Source organism: Drosophila suzukii, chromosome 3 (assembly GCF_043229965.1).
Source record: "Drosophila suzukii chromosome 3, CBGP_Dsuzu_IsoJpt1.0, whole genome shotgun sequence".
NCBI classification, from domain to species: domain Eukaryota; kingdom Metazoa; phylum Arthropoda; class Insecta; order Diptera; family Drosophilidae; genus Drosophila; species Drosophila suzukii.
Genome location: NC_092082.1, coordinates 35,606,492 through 35,619,127, shown reverse-complemented (window position 1 = coordinate 35,619,127; position 12,636 = coordinate 35,606,492). Strand labels below are relative to the sequence as shown.

Below are 12,636 nucleotides of genomic sequence, written 5' to 3'. Positions count from 1 at the left end.
CAATGTGGGAGAACAAGAGAGTTTGGAGACCAAGGATGGAGAACAAGAGAGTTTGGAGACCAAGGATGGCGTAAGAGAGAGTTTGGAGACCAAGGAGCAGAGAGAGTGGAGACTTGGCGGGCAAAGCAAGAGTGCCGTGTGCAAAAGGGGATAACGGAACTTCACCGGACTTCGGACTCTGCCGTGAACTTTGGACCGGGAGAAGAAGCGCCACAACTCGGCAATCGAGCGGCACAACCAGCAGGACGGCGGCAGTGGGCAGAACATCGGTTGGAAGCTGTGCGTAAGGGACAAATGGGTCAAACAGGAGTCACGGACTTTGACCCGGAGTGGAAATAACGGTTTCCGGAGGCCCTATATAAGGCCGCAGAGCGCTGGCAGCTGCATCAGTCGATCACGAGGAGTCAAACCATCAAGATCAGTCAAGATACCAAAGTGAACAACCGAGTAATCTACGAGGGAGCCACCACAAGGCGAGTCGTCGGAAGAAGCGCCGTGGTAAGCATACAAGGAGCAAGATGGCCACGTCGAGACGTTCGGGATTGGAATATTAAGAATCTCTGAATTGAAGGCATCACGCGGCTATGTCAAGGCGTTCGGTTTCCAACTTTGTCACGACCACACCCTGGCGAATCGCCCGGCGGGTCTGTCAGAGTCAAGCGAAAGAGGCCTGCGATGAGGAACCGTGAGCTCGGGGAGGAAAGTTGTCTAAGACCCAGCGAGCGGTGGATCGATTTGTGGTTTCAAGAGGCGTTGGCCTGGAAAGCCCTGCGATTACCGGCGAAGTTCCCGAACAGCAGCTGCCCAAATCCCGGAGTGCCAGAAACGCCAAGCTACTAGTTAGGAAGGGCGAGCAATCCACCCGTTAAGGCATTCAAGAGGCGTTGTCCTGGAGAAGCCCAGCAGCAAGACGGGACATCGGCAGCGACTCCAGCAGACATCATTGACATCATAGACATCATTGGGAAGCGCGGGAGCGTCGCGGAGGAACCGTGAGCTCGGGAAGGAAAGTTGTCTAAGACCCAGCGTACCTTGCGCGACCAAGCAGGACCCGGCGTAAAGGACGAGCGGTGGATCGATTTGTGGTTTCAAGAGGCGTTGGCCTGGAAAGCCCTGCGATTACCGGCGAAGTTCCCGAACAGCAACTGCCCAAATCCCGGAGTGCCAGAAACGCCAAGCTACTAGTTAGGAAGGGCGAGCAATCCACCCGTTAAGGCATTCAAGAGGCGTTGTCCTGGAGAAGCCCAGCAGCAAGACGGGACATTGGCAGCGACTCCAGCAGACATCATTGACATCATAGACATCATTGGGAAGCGCGGGAGCGTCGCGGACGTCAAGCATTAGGGTGAAGCCGGGTGGAACGTTCGTCTGCGTTAGGCGTAAAGCAAAGTGAACGTAAAGCTTCGTGGCGTTAGCCTTGACTGTCAGCGCGATCTGAGCAAGAACCTAGCGGGACCCTCCGGGACAGAGCAAGGGACAGGTATTGCCTCGAATGGCGTTGTCCTGGGGAGCAAGGCTTGCTCCCCCTAGTCTGAGAACGGTGACGCTTCCCTATGCCCGCGAGGCCGAGCTCTCTGCGAGTCCAAGGCGCGACAAGCGACCCGGCAAGCGAGCAGAGGCGGCCACTACGAGCATCCCGAGACACAGGAGCCTGCGGTCGTCAAGTCAACGCGTCGACAGGCCAGGACGAGGAACATCAGCAGCCTGTGGAACCAGAGCGAGGAGATACCGGGACCAGTCCAGCCACACACCCGCTGTATTAATAACACGAGAATAAAACCCACTGTTACCATTCGAACCCTGTGTTTTCTCACTGATCTACGGGACAGTCACGTCATATAAATTTGCAATCACGAATCTCGTAGCGAGCAGACCAACAAAATCAGTTCGTTACATCTGGAGCCCAACGTGATTGTCCCAACAGTGAGAGCAACACAGTAAAAAAAAAGAAGTGGATATACCGCCTTAAGAAGACGGACTTTGCCCATGTCGCACAGAGACTTAATGTCACCCAGGAGGGCAGGCTAGACGACATGAGGAAGGCACTATCGGAATACTATTCAGAAACGGAGAACGACCCACAAATCGTCTACATCAAGGCCGAGCTGGAAGCAACATACCACGAAAGAGCCGGCCCAAGCATCACTTTAACGAACGCTGAAGGGGACAACCTAGTGGCAAGCCAGAGCATTGACAACATGCAAAAAGACGTCCACAGGAGAGAGTCAAGCCAGGATAGGAAAACAGCAGCGCTGACCCCGAGACCAAGCCAGTCGGATTATGAAAAGGTCGCTAAACAGGTCCGCGAATGGTCATTCAGGTTCGACGGAGCGGAAAAACCATTTGAATTCCTGGAGCAGGTAGAATGATCCGCTTCAGCGAGTCGTTTAAGGACTACATGATCGACATGCAGACGATGGTGAGGCCACTTAGCTAGTCTACAAAAGAGACATTAAGGATCATCAAAGAGAACTGCACCCCAAGTCTAAGGATCTTCCTAAGCGCGTACAAAGTACCACAGCAACAGAGACAGCCAAACAGTACATTGTGGAGGCCGCCAAGCAACACACAGAGGCCACAAGATGCTAATCATATCACAGACCCGCAGGAGGCCTGTCGGAAATGTGGTGGGAACGGACACTGGGCTAGAGGGTGTCGAAACAAGGTGGGTGTCAGGAGCGTTTATTGCTGCCAAGGATCGGGAAATGGCCAGCGATCTCAGCCGCAGAGAGGCGAGCGGGGATCGCACAATGTTACCTCTCCAAACTAACGGGCATCTTATCGAGGAGGAGCAGAAGTTGTCCGCAGCTGTGATGATTGGTGGGAACATCTACAAAGCCACAATCGACACCGGAGCAACGGCAAGCTTCGTTAGAAAAGAAATGGCGGACAATATTGCTGCTCTAGGAAGGATTACAAGGACGAGACGGCAAGTTAGGTGGCCAGACGGAAGATGCGACGGAAGTAATGAGCAGCTCGAGGTGGAGGTCAAATTCGGCAACAAACAAGTGACCATGAGCCTGTTGATTTTACCCGGAGTAGTGGATCCGTTGGTGTTGGGACTAAACTTCCTGAAACAAGTCGGAACCGAGATAAGGTGTGCTGGACACGAGATAACAATACCAGCCAGGAACCGACACAATGGATGGCTCGAGGAGAAGCTATCGGTAGCAGTTGTTCCATAAGAAAACGAGATGACGATACTACAGCGTTCCTGGAAGAAGAGCTGGCAGACTTCAGCACAATGACGGGAACATCGAATACGGCAGAGCACCAGATCAAAATGATGGATGACAAGCCAATCAAGCAGAGATACTACCCCAATAACTCAAAAATCCAAGGGGAAGTCAACACAAACGTGGACGAGCTTCTCCAAATGGGGTTCATAGAGCTTTCAAAGAGCCCATACATCTCCCCCATCGTGATGGTGAAAAAGAAGACAGGCAAGTGGAGGCTGTGTGTCGACTTCAGACAGATCAACGCGAAGTCAGTGAAGGATGCCTACCCAATGCCCCGCATAAACTACATCCTGGATCAACTAAGGAAAGCGTGGTACATCAGCAGCTTGGACCTGAGGGATGTATACTGGCAGACGGTACCAGGCCTATATGATAAGAAAACCCTAGGTACTGGACGAGCTACGAAGACCCCGGAGGAAAACGCCAGCAAGCTGGCGGAGGTATTTGAGATCGTACGGCGAAATATGGAAAAGGCATCCCACTATAATCTGAGAAGGAGGCAATGGTCACCAGCGGTGGGCGACATAGTGTGGGCCAAGGAACATAACCTGTCCAAAGCGGGTGAAGGATTCGCTGCGAAACTAGCCCCGAGGTACGATGGCCCTTACCAGGTTGTAGATTTCGTCTCTCCGGTGATCTGCAAAATTCGCCGCACACATTCAAAGAAAGAGCGGACCGTTCACGTTGGCGAGCTCAAGCAACAGCAAAACAGACACATCAGATGACTAACAAAAGGTCACAAGGACATGGATAAGGATTTCACATTGATCCAGACAGCGAGGCCACAGGACTATGCGTCAGGACTAAGCGAGAGTCATTCACATGCCACGCAGAAAGAACAATCATAAGGATGGGTCACAAGGACGTGGATAAAGATGGTTGGTGATCCCGACCGCAAGGCAAAAGGATTCAGCGTCGGGCATTTGCCAAAGTCATTCGTGATTACGCCAGGCGGAAAGGACACTTACGAGGACGACACAAAGACACTAGTAACGATAAGGGATTCACCCGCAAGGCAACAGGTTTCAGCGTCGGGCGCGAGCCAGAGTCAACCGATTACGCCACGTAGAAGGAAGTATACGCGGAGGGAGACAAGCAATACAAGTCGCGCAGTCCAGACACACACCGTAGCATCCGGAGATTCTATACGGAATGCGCCGGACGAGCTCGTCTAGTTGTTACCCGACGAAAAGGGGAGGACGGTGCAGGATCAGATCAACACCGTAGCCAGCTGGTCACAAGAGACAGAAACAAGCATCGCACCAACATTTAACTGAGGAATAAAAAAAAATCAGTTAGTTACGAACTATACTGCGCGAAGTGCACCTCCAATACTTATTTCGGCAAGGAAAATCTGAAGCGGCTACTCACGAGGGCCGGCAAAACCATGGACTTTCAAATAACACCAGCGAAGCAGCATTAGTGGTAGTAATCCCAGCCTCAAACGTCATATGCTTACCCATAACCGGGAGACGAATTCGATGAAATGTTCCTACTGCAGGAAGGAATTCCGATCTGAAAATATTCTCAAGAGGCATGAGCGTGGTCACTCCAGGGATGTTGTCTTTTACAAACCTTGCTCTTTGGTATTTATATACATGAAATGCGTGCGGCGGCACAAAAGGCGCATTCGTGGTAACCGACAAGCATCGATGGAAGAGAAGTAAATGCCAGTTCAACCAAAAGTGCTACTCACCACGGGCAGAAAAGCCCTGCGGCAAACGAAGGCCAAACGATATTCAAAAGCCGCTGGGGCCATTGTTCTTGGGGTTAAGGACAACGAACGGCATAAGCAGGAGGGAACTAAGAGAATAAAATGGAAAAGACAAATCAGCCAGAGTCTGTGCGGGCAGATCGAAAGTAGCAAAATCACTACAACGCTTCACCGTCGGTATCGATAGTCGATGAATTATCGATCACGCACGGATAATGTGACCAAATGGAGGAACCAAGAAACTCAATGGAGTTAAAAGCGTCGAGTGAGCATCGAGGGGAGGGAGCGCCGCGGGAATCGGAAGGAACATCACAAGGACTCGAAGGCTAAGATGTGCAAGGAAGCGCCGGAGAGTAGGAACGAGTTTTAAATGTTTCACGAAGTAAGAGGGGAAAGTGAGGAGTTTAATAACTCCCCACAAATCTAAGCAGCAGCATCAGCAGATGGCCGGTTGCTTACCAGATACGCGGCGAATTCGAGTAGTAACGGCGCGGCGAGGAGCGGTTGGAGAAGGAGAGAGTTTGGAGACCAATGTGGGAGAACAAGAGAGTTTGGAGACCAAGGATGGCGTAAGAGAGAGTTTGGAGACCAAGGAGCGGAGAGAGTGGAGACTTGGCGGGCAAAGCAAGAGTGCCGTGTGCAAAAGGGGATAACGGAACTTCACCGGACTTTGGACTCTGCCGTGAACTTTGGACCGGGAGAAGAAGCGCCACAACTCGGCAGTCGAGCGGCACAACCACCAGGACGGCAGCAGTGGGCAGAACATCGGTTGGAAGCTGTGCGTAAGGGAAAAATGGGTCAAACAGGAGTCACGGACTTTGACCCGGAGTGGAGAGATTCAGCGGGCCGTGCGAAAAAGGGAAATAACGGTTCCCGGAGGCCCTATATAAGGCCGCAGAGCGCTGGCAGCTGCATCAGTCGATCACGAGGAGTCAAACCATCAAGATCAGTCAAGATACCAAAGTGAACAACCGAGTAATCTACGAGGGAGCCACCACAAGGCGAGTCGTCGGAAGAAGCGCCGTGGGAAGCATACAAGGAGCAAGATGGCCACGTCGAGACGTTCGGGATTGGAATATCAAGAATCTCTGAATTGAAGGCATCACACGGCTATGTCAAGGCGTTCGGTTTCCAACTTTGTCACGACCACACCCTGGCGAATCGCCCGGCGGGTCTGTCAGAGTCAAGCGAAAGAGGCCTGCGATGAGGAACCGTGAGCTCGGGGAGGAAAGTTGTCTAAGACCCAGCGTACCTTGCCCGACCAAGCTGGACCTAGTGTGAAGGACGAGCGGTGGATCGATTTGTGGTTTCAAGAGGCGTTCCCGAACAGCAACTGCCCAAAACCCGGAGTGCCAGAAACGCCAAGCTACTAGTCAGGAAGGACGATCAATCCACCCGTTGAAGCATTCAAGAGGCGTTGTCCTCGAGAAGCCCAGCGGCAAGACAGGAAGCAGCGCAGAGGACATCGGCACCGATGCCAGCAGCATCACCGGCCACGTTCCCATCGCCGCGCGGAGCTCATTGGGGAGCGCGGGAGCGTCGCAACTGTCAAGCATTAGGGTGAGGCCGGCTGGCAGCTTTCAGCTGAGCAAGAGTCTAGCGGAACGGTCCGAGACAGAGCAAGGGACAGGTATTTGCCGCGAAAGGCGTTGGCCTGGAGAGCAAGGCTTGTTCACCCTAGTCTGAGAATGGTGACGCTTCCCTACGCCCTCTGCGCGCGAGTCCACGCGCGAGGCAGCGCGTCGGCAAGCGAGCAGAGGCGGCCACTACGAGCATCCCGAGACACAGGAGCCAGCGGTCGTCAAGTCAACGGGTCGACAGGCCAGGACGAGGAACATCAGCAGTCTGTGGAACCAGAGCGAGAAGATACCGGGGCCAGCCCAGCCACACACCCGCTGTATTAATATCACGAGAATAAAACCATTCGAACCCTGTGTTTTCTCACTGATCTACGGGGCAGTCACGTCATATAAATTTGGTGGGACGAACACACAATTTTCTGAGCTAGCCGCACGAATCTCGCAGCGAGCAGACGAACAAAATCCGTTCGTTACTTCACAACTCATTACTCATGATCAATTAAGCGTCGCTTGTGAATGGTTGTGTTTATATTGTGCTGTGTGATTTTTGTCAATTTGTCATTAATATCTGTGATACTGGTGCCTTGCTTTGTGACTTAGTCCAACATAACCAGCCGTGCTTGTGTTTTAAATCGTCTGTTTATTTTTAATGTTCTATTTTATTGTAGCAATTTTAACGAAACCTAACTCTGTTTTTAGCCTGTGCATTTTGTTTTTTTTTTCCATTACTTTCTTGTAATCTCTCTCCCGTTTCGTGTCGTTTAAGCTGTACTCGTGTATATTTCGCAAGCCACGCTAAGGCGACTGCCACTCTGTCGCGCTCACTCGCTCTTGCAGTCTCTACGCGCTCTAATACTTTTGTGTTCTTGTGTGTCTACATTATTATTGTTTGATCCCAGTGTCAAATTAAGTGAGGTATTTATAGTTTTTGGTTTTATAAATAACTTTTTTTTTCTTAAACTAAAATACTTACAAAATGATTCTTTTTTGTTCTAAAACAGATTGTCAGCTTGGATCGTCACCTAATGACGATTTTTTTTACCGTCGTCTCTGTAACATTGTCATACATCCGAAATGTAATGGACTTGTTAAGAGTAAAAGACTATATTGATCTGCGTGTTGGTTTTTCGTGGAATTGTGCCTCATGCTTTGAAATAGACCGTGACTTGGATGGCTATGTTGCGCTGACCAATAATCGATTTATGAAACTGTTTCATAAACTTATGAGCGTAGTTGCTGATTTCAAAGAATTTAAGGCGGACCTTGATAATAAGAAAAGGTCAGTAGGGTCACCTAAACCCAAAAAGACCGCTCCTTTAAAATCTGTTGAAGTGAAGGCATCAGTTCGAAATCCCAACTTAGCTTCAAATATTTTTACCCGGTCGGCAGCTATGTCGGCATCCACTGGCGCTGGGGGTTCTAAAGCTTCTCTGCCAGCAGAACCCATAGGTACCAAAAGCTTTGGAGGAGTCCCTGTTTCTGCTAGTCAGCCGAAGGGGTCAAAGACTGCGCAGCTTTCGGTGCCAACAAGTTTTTTTTTTGTGTTAGTGGTGGTTTAGAGCATCGAAAGCCAACTCGGAGCTGAGCTAGCTTGCCGAAGTCTGGGACTCTAACCCAGTAAAAACTCCACCCCCTACCCGCTTCCCCGGCGGTACTGCCGTTAGGTATTACTTCGTGGGGGTGGGGTGGGGTGAGTCTCTTAGCCTTAGGGCTCTCTAGGGTTCTATCCTATTGGAATTTCGCAGTCTTTCTGCGATGCGCAGTTTTTTTTTTTTTGAGTACTATTGTGGCCATGTTGCATACCGCAGACCAATTTACTTCTGATTCAAGCATAATGTCCACCAGGTTACAAGCGGCTGGCGTCCTCCCAACCCTTATGCTCACATCTCTTCGTTCATTTTCGAATCTCGGACAGACACAAAACACGTGTTCATGCCTAAACCTATTCAGGTAGTATTTAAAGCATTCATGTCCCGTCAACAGTTGCGTTAAGTAAAAGTCCACATGTCCATGCTTCCGTCCCAGCCATCTCTGCAGTTCTGGGATAAGCTTATACGTCGATCGTCCTTTGCTACTATTTACCCACCTCTCTTGCCACTTAGCAATGGTAAGCTCTCTGAACCTTTTCCGTAGGGATTCTGCAGCTGCGACCCCTGTGCTGCCTGCGCGGATGTTAGCTGATTCCACTGCTAGCAGGTCTATCGGTATGGCTCCCGATATTACCAGCACCGCGTCATGGGATACCGTGCGGAACGCACAGCATACCCGCAGGGCACACAATCTCTGCACGGAGTCGCCGTCCTGCATATAACTTCAATTTTTTGTGGCTCGAGCCCATATGGGAGCAGCGTACATCAGCGTCGATGTGACAATACTAACCAGTAATCTACGTCCTGGTTGCCTTGGTCCCCGAGTGTTCGCCATAATTCGCAAAATCGCGGCCGCGGTCCTACTTGCCTTGCCACTAGCGTACGCTAGACGTTCTTTGAAAGAAAGCCGGTGGTCGATCATGACGCCCAAGTATTTTAGGCTTGGAAGCGATGTAATTGTGGCTTCTCTAATTTTGATAGTAGCCGCCTCCACTTTCTGCCTGCTACTTATCAGGACTGCTTCAGTCGTGTGCGCTGCCAAGGCGAGTCCCTTGGAGTCGAGCCATGCGCTTGCTCGTTTTTCCGCTTCGTTGCAGATTCTTTCCGCATCTGGGAGTTTCTTTGCCGTAACTACTATGGCCACGTCATCCGCGAAACCAATGATACGTGCCCCTTCGGGCATCGTGATCCTAAGGATCCCATCGTACATGGCATTCCATAACAAAGGGCTTAGGACTGATCCTTGGGGAATTCCCCCGCTGACCCTGTGGGTCGAATGGCCGGAATCAGTTTCTGACAGGAGCAGGCGGCCTTCAAAGTAGCCTGCTATTACGCTCTGTATATACACTGGTACATTTAGGTTGCTCAGTGCATTTAGTGTGTGGTGCCAGCTAGCGGAGTTGAAAGCGTTTGCAGTACTGCTTAGTGCCGTACAACCACCTTTTCCCCTCAATGGCTTTATCTGCGATTTCACACAGTTTACCGACGGCGTCGATGGTGGATAGCCCCTTCCTAAAACCATACTGCATCTCTGAGAGGCCGTTGGTTTCGACAGGGCACCTTCTAGCCGGGAGTGGATTATTCTTTCGAGAATTTTACCCACAGTGTCCAGCATGCAGAGTGGCCTATACGAAGAAGGCTCCTCCGCGGGTTTTTCCCCCTTTGGTATGAGTACCAGCCGCTGTGTTTTCCAACGGCTAGGGAGCACACCACCTGTAAGGCATGCATTATACATGTCAACGTACTCTTTAGTATTTGCTTTTATGGCCATTTTGAGAACTTTTTTCGGGATTCCATCTGGCCCCGGTGCCTTGTCGTCCAGTATTGTCTTCAATACCTGGACGACTTCTTCGGCACTTGCGAACTTTATGCTCGCCCTGTTCACGATCAGTGAGGTTCGCGCCATGCCCTCTTGCTCTGGGAATAGTGTTTACACTATCCTTTTTAGGCTGACTGGGCATGTCGGTGATGGCCGACTAAATACCCGCAGCCGTTTTGTGACGAGTTTATATGCGAAGCCCCATGGGCTGGAGTATATTTCTTCGCATATATTGTTAAAGCATCTGCGGTTGCTCTCTTTTATAGTTTTTTCCAGGGCTCGTCTTTTTTCCCTGAAATATATTTGAAGTGCCTCAAATTCGGGCCTTCCTATTGAGCGTAGGTATGCGCGTCTTGCCCTGTGGCAGTCTTTCCTGGCTTCCGCAATGGATTGGTTCCACCAGTATGCAGGTCTTCTTCTTGATGGGATTCTTCTTCTTCTCCTTCTCTGCATAGATGCATCACAGGCTACCTTGGTGTATTCTGCGATATGGTTTGCCCATTCTTCAGCTGAGCCGCTTGTGGAGAGGTCCTCAAACAACGTCTGTACCATCTCCACATCTAGCGTTTCTATTTTGTACCCTGGCACGGTCTTAGGAACTCGTGGTGGGCCCTTTCTAGAATCTATTGCTGCGTGGTCACTACCCGTGTAGGTGTCACTAACCATCCAGCTGGAGCCCGAGGCCAATCCAGAGTTCACAAATGTGAGGTCAATGATAGAACTGGTGCCGGATCTTGAAAAAGTCGGTTTTGTTCCAGAGTTCAGCAGCACTAGATCAAGTGCAGCGAAGCTTAAGTAGCGCCTTTCCCCTCGCGTTGGCTCGGGGGAGCCCCACTCCGTAGCCCAGGCATTAAAGTCCCCGGCAATTACGGCGCGGCGTCTTTCCCGGGCGTCTTCTGCAATCTCTTCGAGAGCAGATATTGCCTGGGGAAGGCTAGAGCTTGGCGGCAGGTAACAGCTATAGAAAGCTATACCATTCACATGGGCCCTAGCGAAGCAATTTCCGCATTTTTTCTTGCACATCTCTCGCCTTGGATTACCGCAGCTGCATATTGCCGTTTTTTTGCTATTACTTGTTACCCATTCTCCGGAATTCTTATTCCTGTATTGCTCGCTTATGAGTGCCATGTCTACGTTTTCCTCGATGACATTTTGCTCCAGCAACGATTGGGCAACCTCGCAATGGTTTAGGAACTGAAGGAACTTCATTTACCCCTAAGCCCTTGCATAGCGCTCCTGAAGTACGGGCATTTTCTACTCATTGTTGTGTGATCGCAATCTTTCTCTTTTTGCGTTTGCATAGCATGCAGCAGGACTTTGCTTTGCAGCCTCTGACTTGCTGCTTCTTTGCGCCACTGTTGTAGCAGCATTTTGAGCAGTCCTTCTGGATCCTGCAATTCCCTGCTATATGGTTAAACTCCATACACTTCAGACACCTTTTAGGGGTTATCTTTTGGCAAACTCCACACCAGGTCCATTCCAGCCTAATTTTGCCCTTCTCCATGAGTCGTCTCCCTATGTCGGGCATGACTCTTAGTGTGGCGGTTTGGGTGCCTCGGTATGCCCCCCTTAGACTTACCACCGCGGATTCTGGCAGTTCCACGTCGAACTGTGATTGAACCGCACTTAGAATGTCCGATTTATCGGTGGTCTCGTCGATGTCTTTTATTTCGATCAGCATTGTCTCAGTCAGCGCTCTGACGTCAACACTGTTGCCCAGGACAGCCTTCATTGTGGTCTGAAGCTCTACTGTTTCAGGGTCAGAAAACTTGTTTAGAATGAATAGGAGTTCCTACTTAGCTGTTCGCCTAACGGCCTGTACTGCTTGTCCTAGCTCCTTAAGCTGCGGTTCAGCCTTAACCTTTTTAAGGATGTCGGAATAGGACCCTCCAGCGGAGGTTGCGATGACTATCGCGTCGTTCCGTGGCGGTCCCACCTTGGGCTTCCCAACCTTCTGCTTCACCTGTGTCCACTCCTCTGGCTTCTTCCCAGGTTTTTGGGGCTTGCTGGTGCTCACTGTCACAGCATGTTTTCCCTTATTTACACCTTGACTGGCATCACTTGCCGGTGCCTTATGCATCGCCTTTTTCGCTTGCCGCTTGCGAGCACTTCTGCGCAGGTTTTTTTAGCTATCTCCTTAGCTTTTTCATGTTCTTCGACTATGCATTGCACAGCCGACAGGACTTCCCTCTGGAGATAGTCAACTTCGGCGATTATATCCCTCATGGGGTTTGTAATGGAACGCTTTCCTTCCATTAGCTTCTTCAGCTGCCTGGCCTTCGATCCCAGGCCAGTCAGCTGTTTCATCATATCCCCTGCTCTTCATCAGCAGCTGTTGGGCTGCTTTTTTCTCCTGCTGGGGGGTGCCAGGCTGCCTGCCACTGCACTCCACCCTTTTTTCTGGCGATCTCGCCATTACACTGTTTTTTTTTAAACGGGTCAGCCCCCGTGTTGGCCGAGTCAGGTAGACTGGACAAAGGCGTGTGGAAGCCGTCGGCAATAGCCGGCGCCGCCAGGCCTTTGTTTGTGGGCGTTCCTCCACTATTGGTTGGCCCAACCCCAAGGCTAGCGCCAGGGTGTTGTGCCCCCGATCCCCTGCCCGCCATTTCCCCGCCTGGGGAGTTCAGTGGTACTGCAGGAAGCTTGGATCTTTACCCGCAGTATCCTGCAGTTCTTCGATCGGACTTTACTATTT

The 12,636-nt window shown here is 50.9% G+C and overlaps 1 protein-coding gene across 1 annotated transcript in view; it reads right to left on the bottom strand.

The window, feature by feature from the left end:
- Window positions 1-12,636, bottom strand: part of nvd (cholesterol 7-desaturase nvd) — a 455,974-nt gene that overhangs the window by 30,761 nt on the left and 412,577 nt on the right. The gene's annotated exons all lie outside the window — the stretch shown is intronic.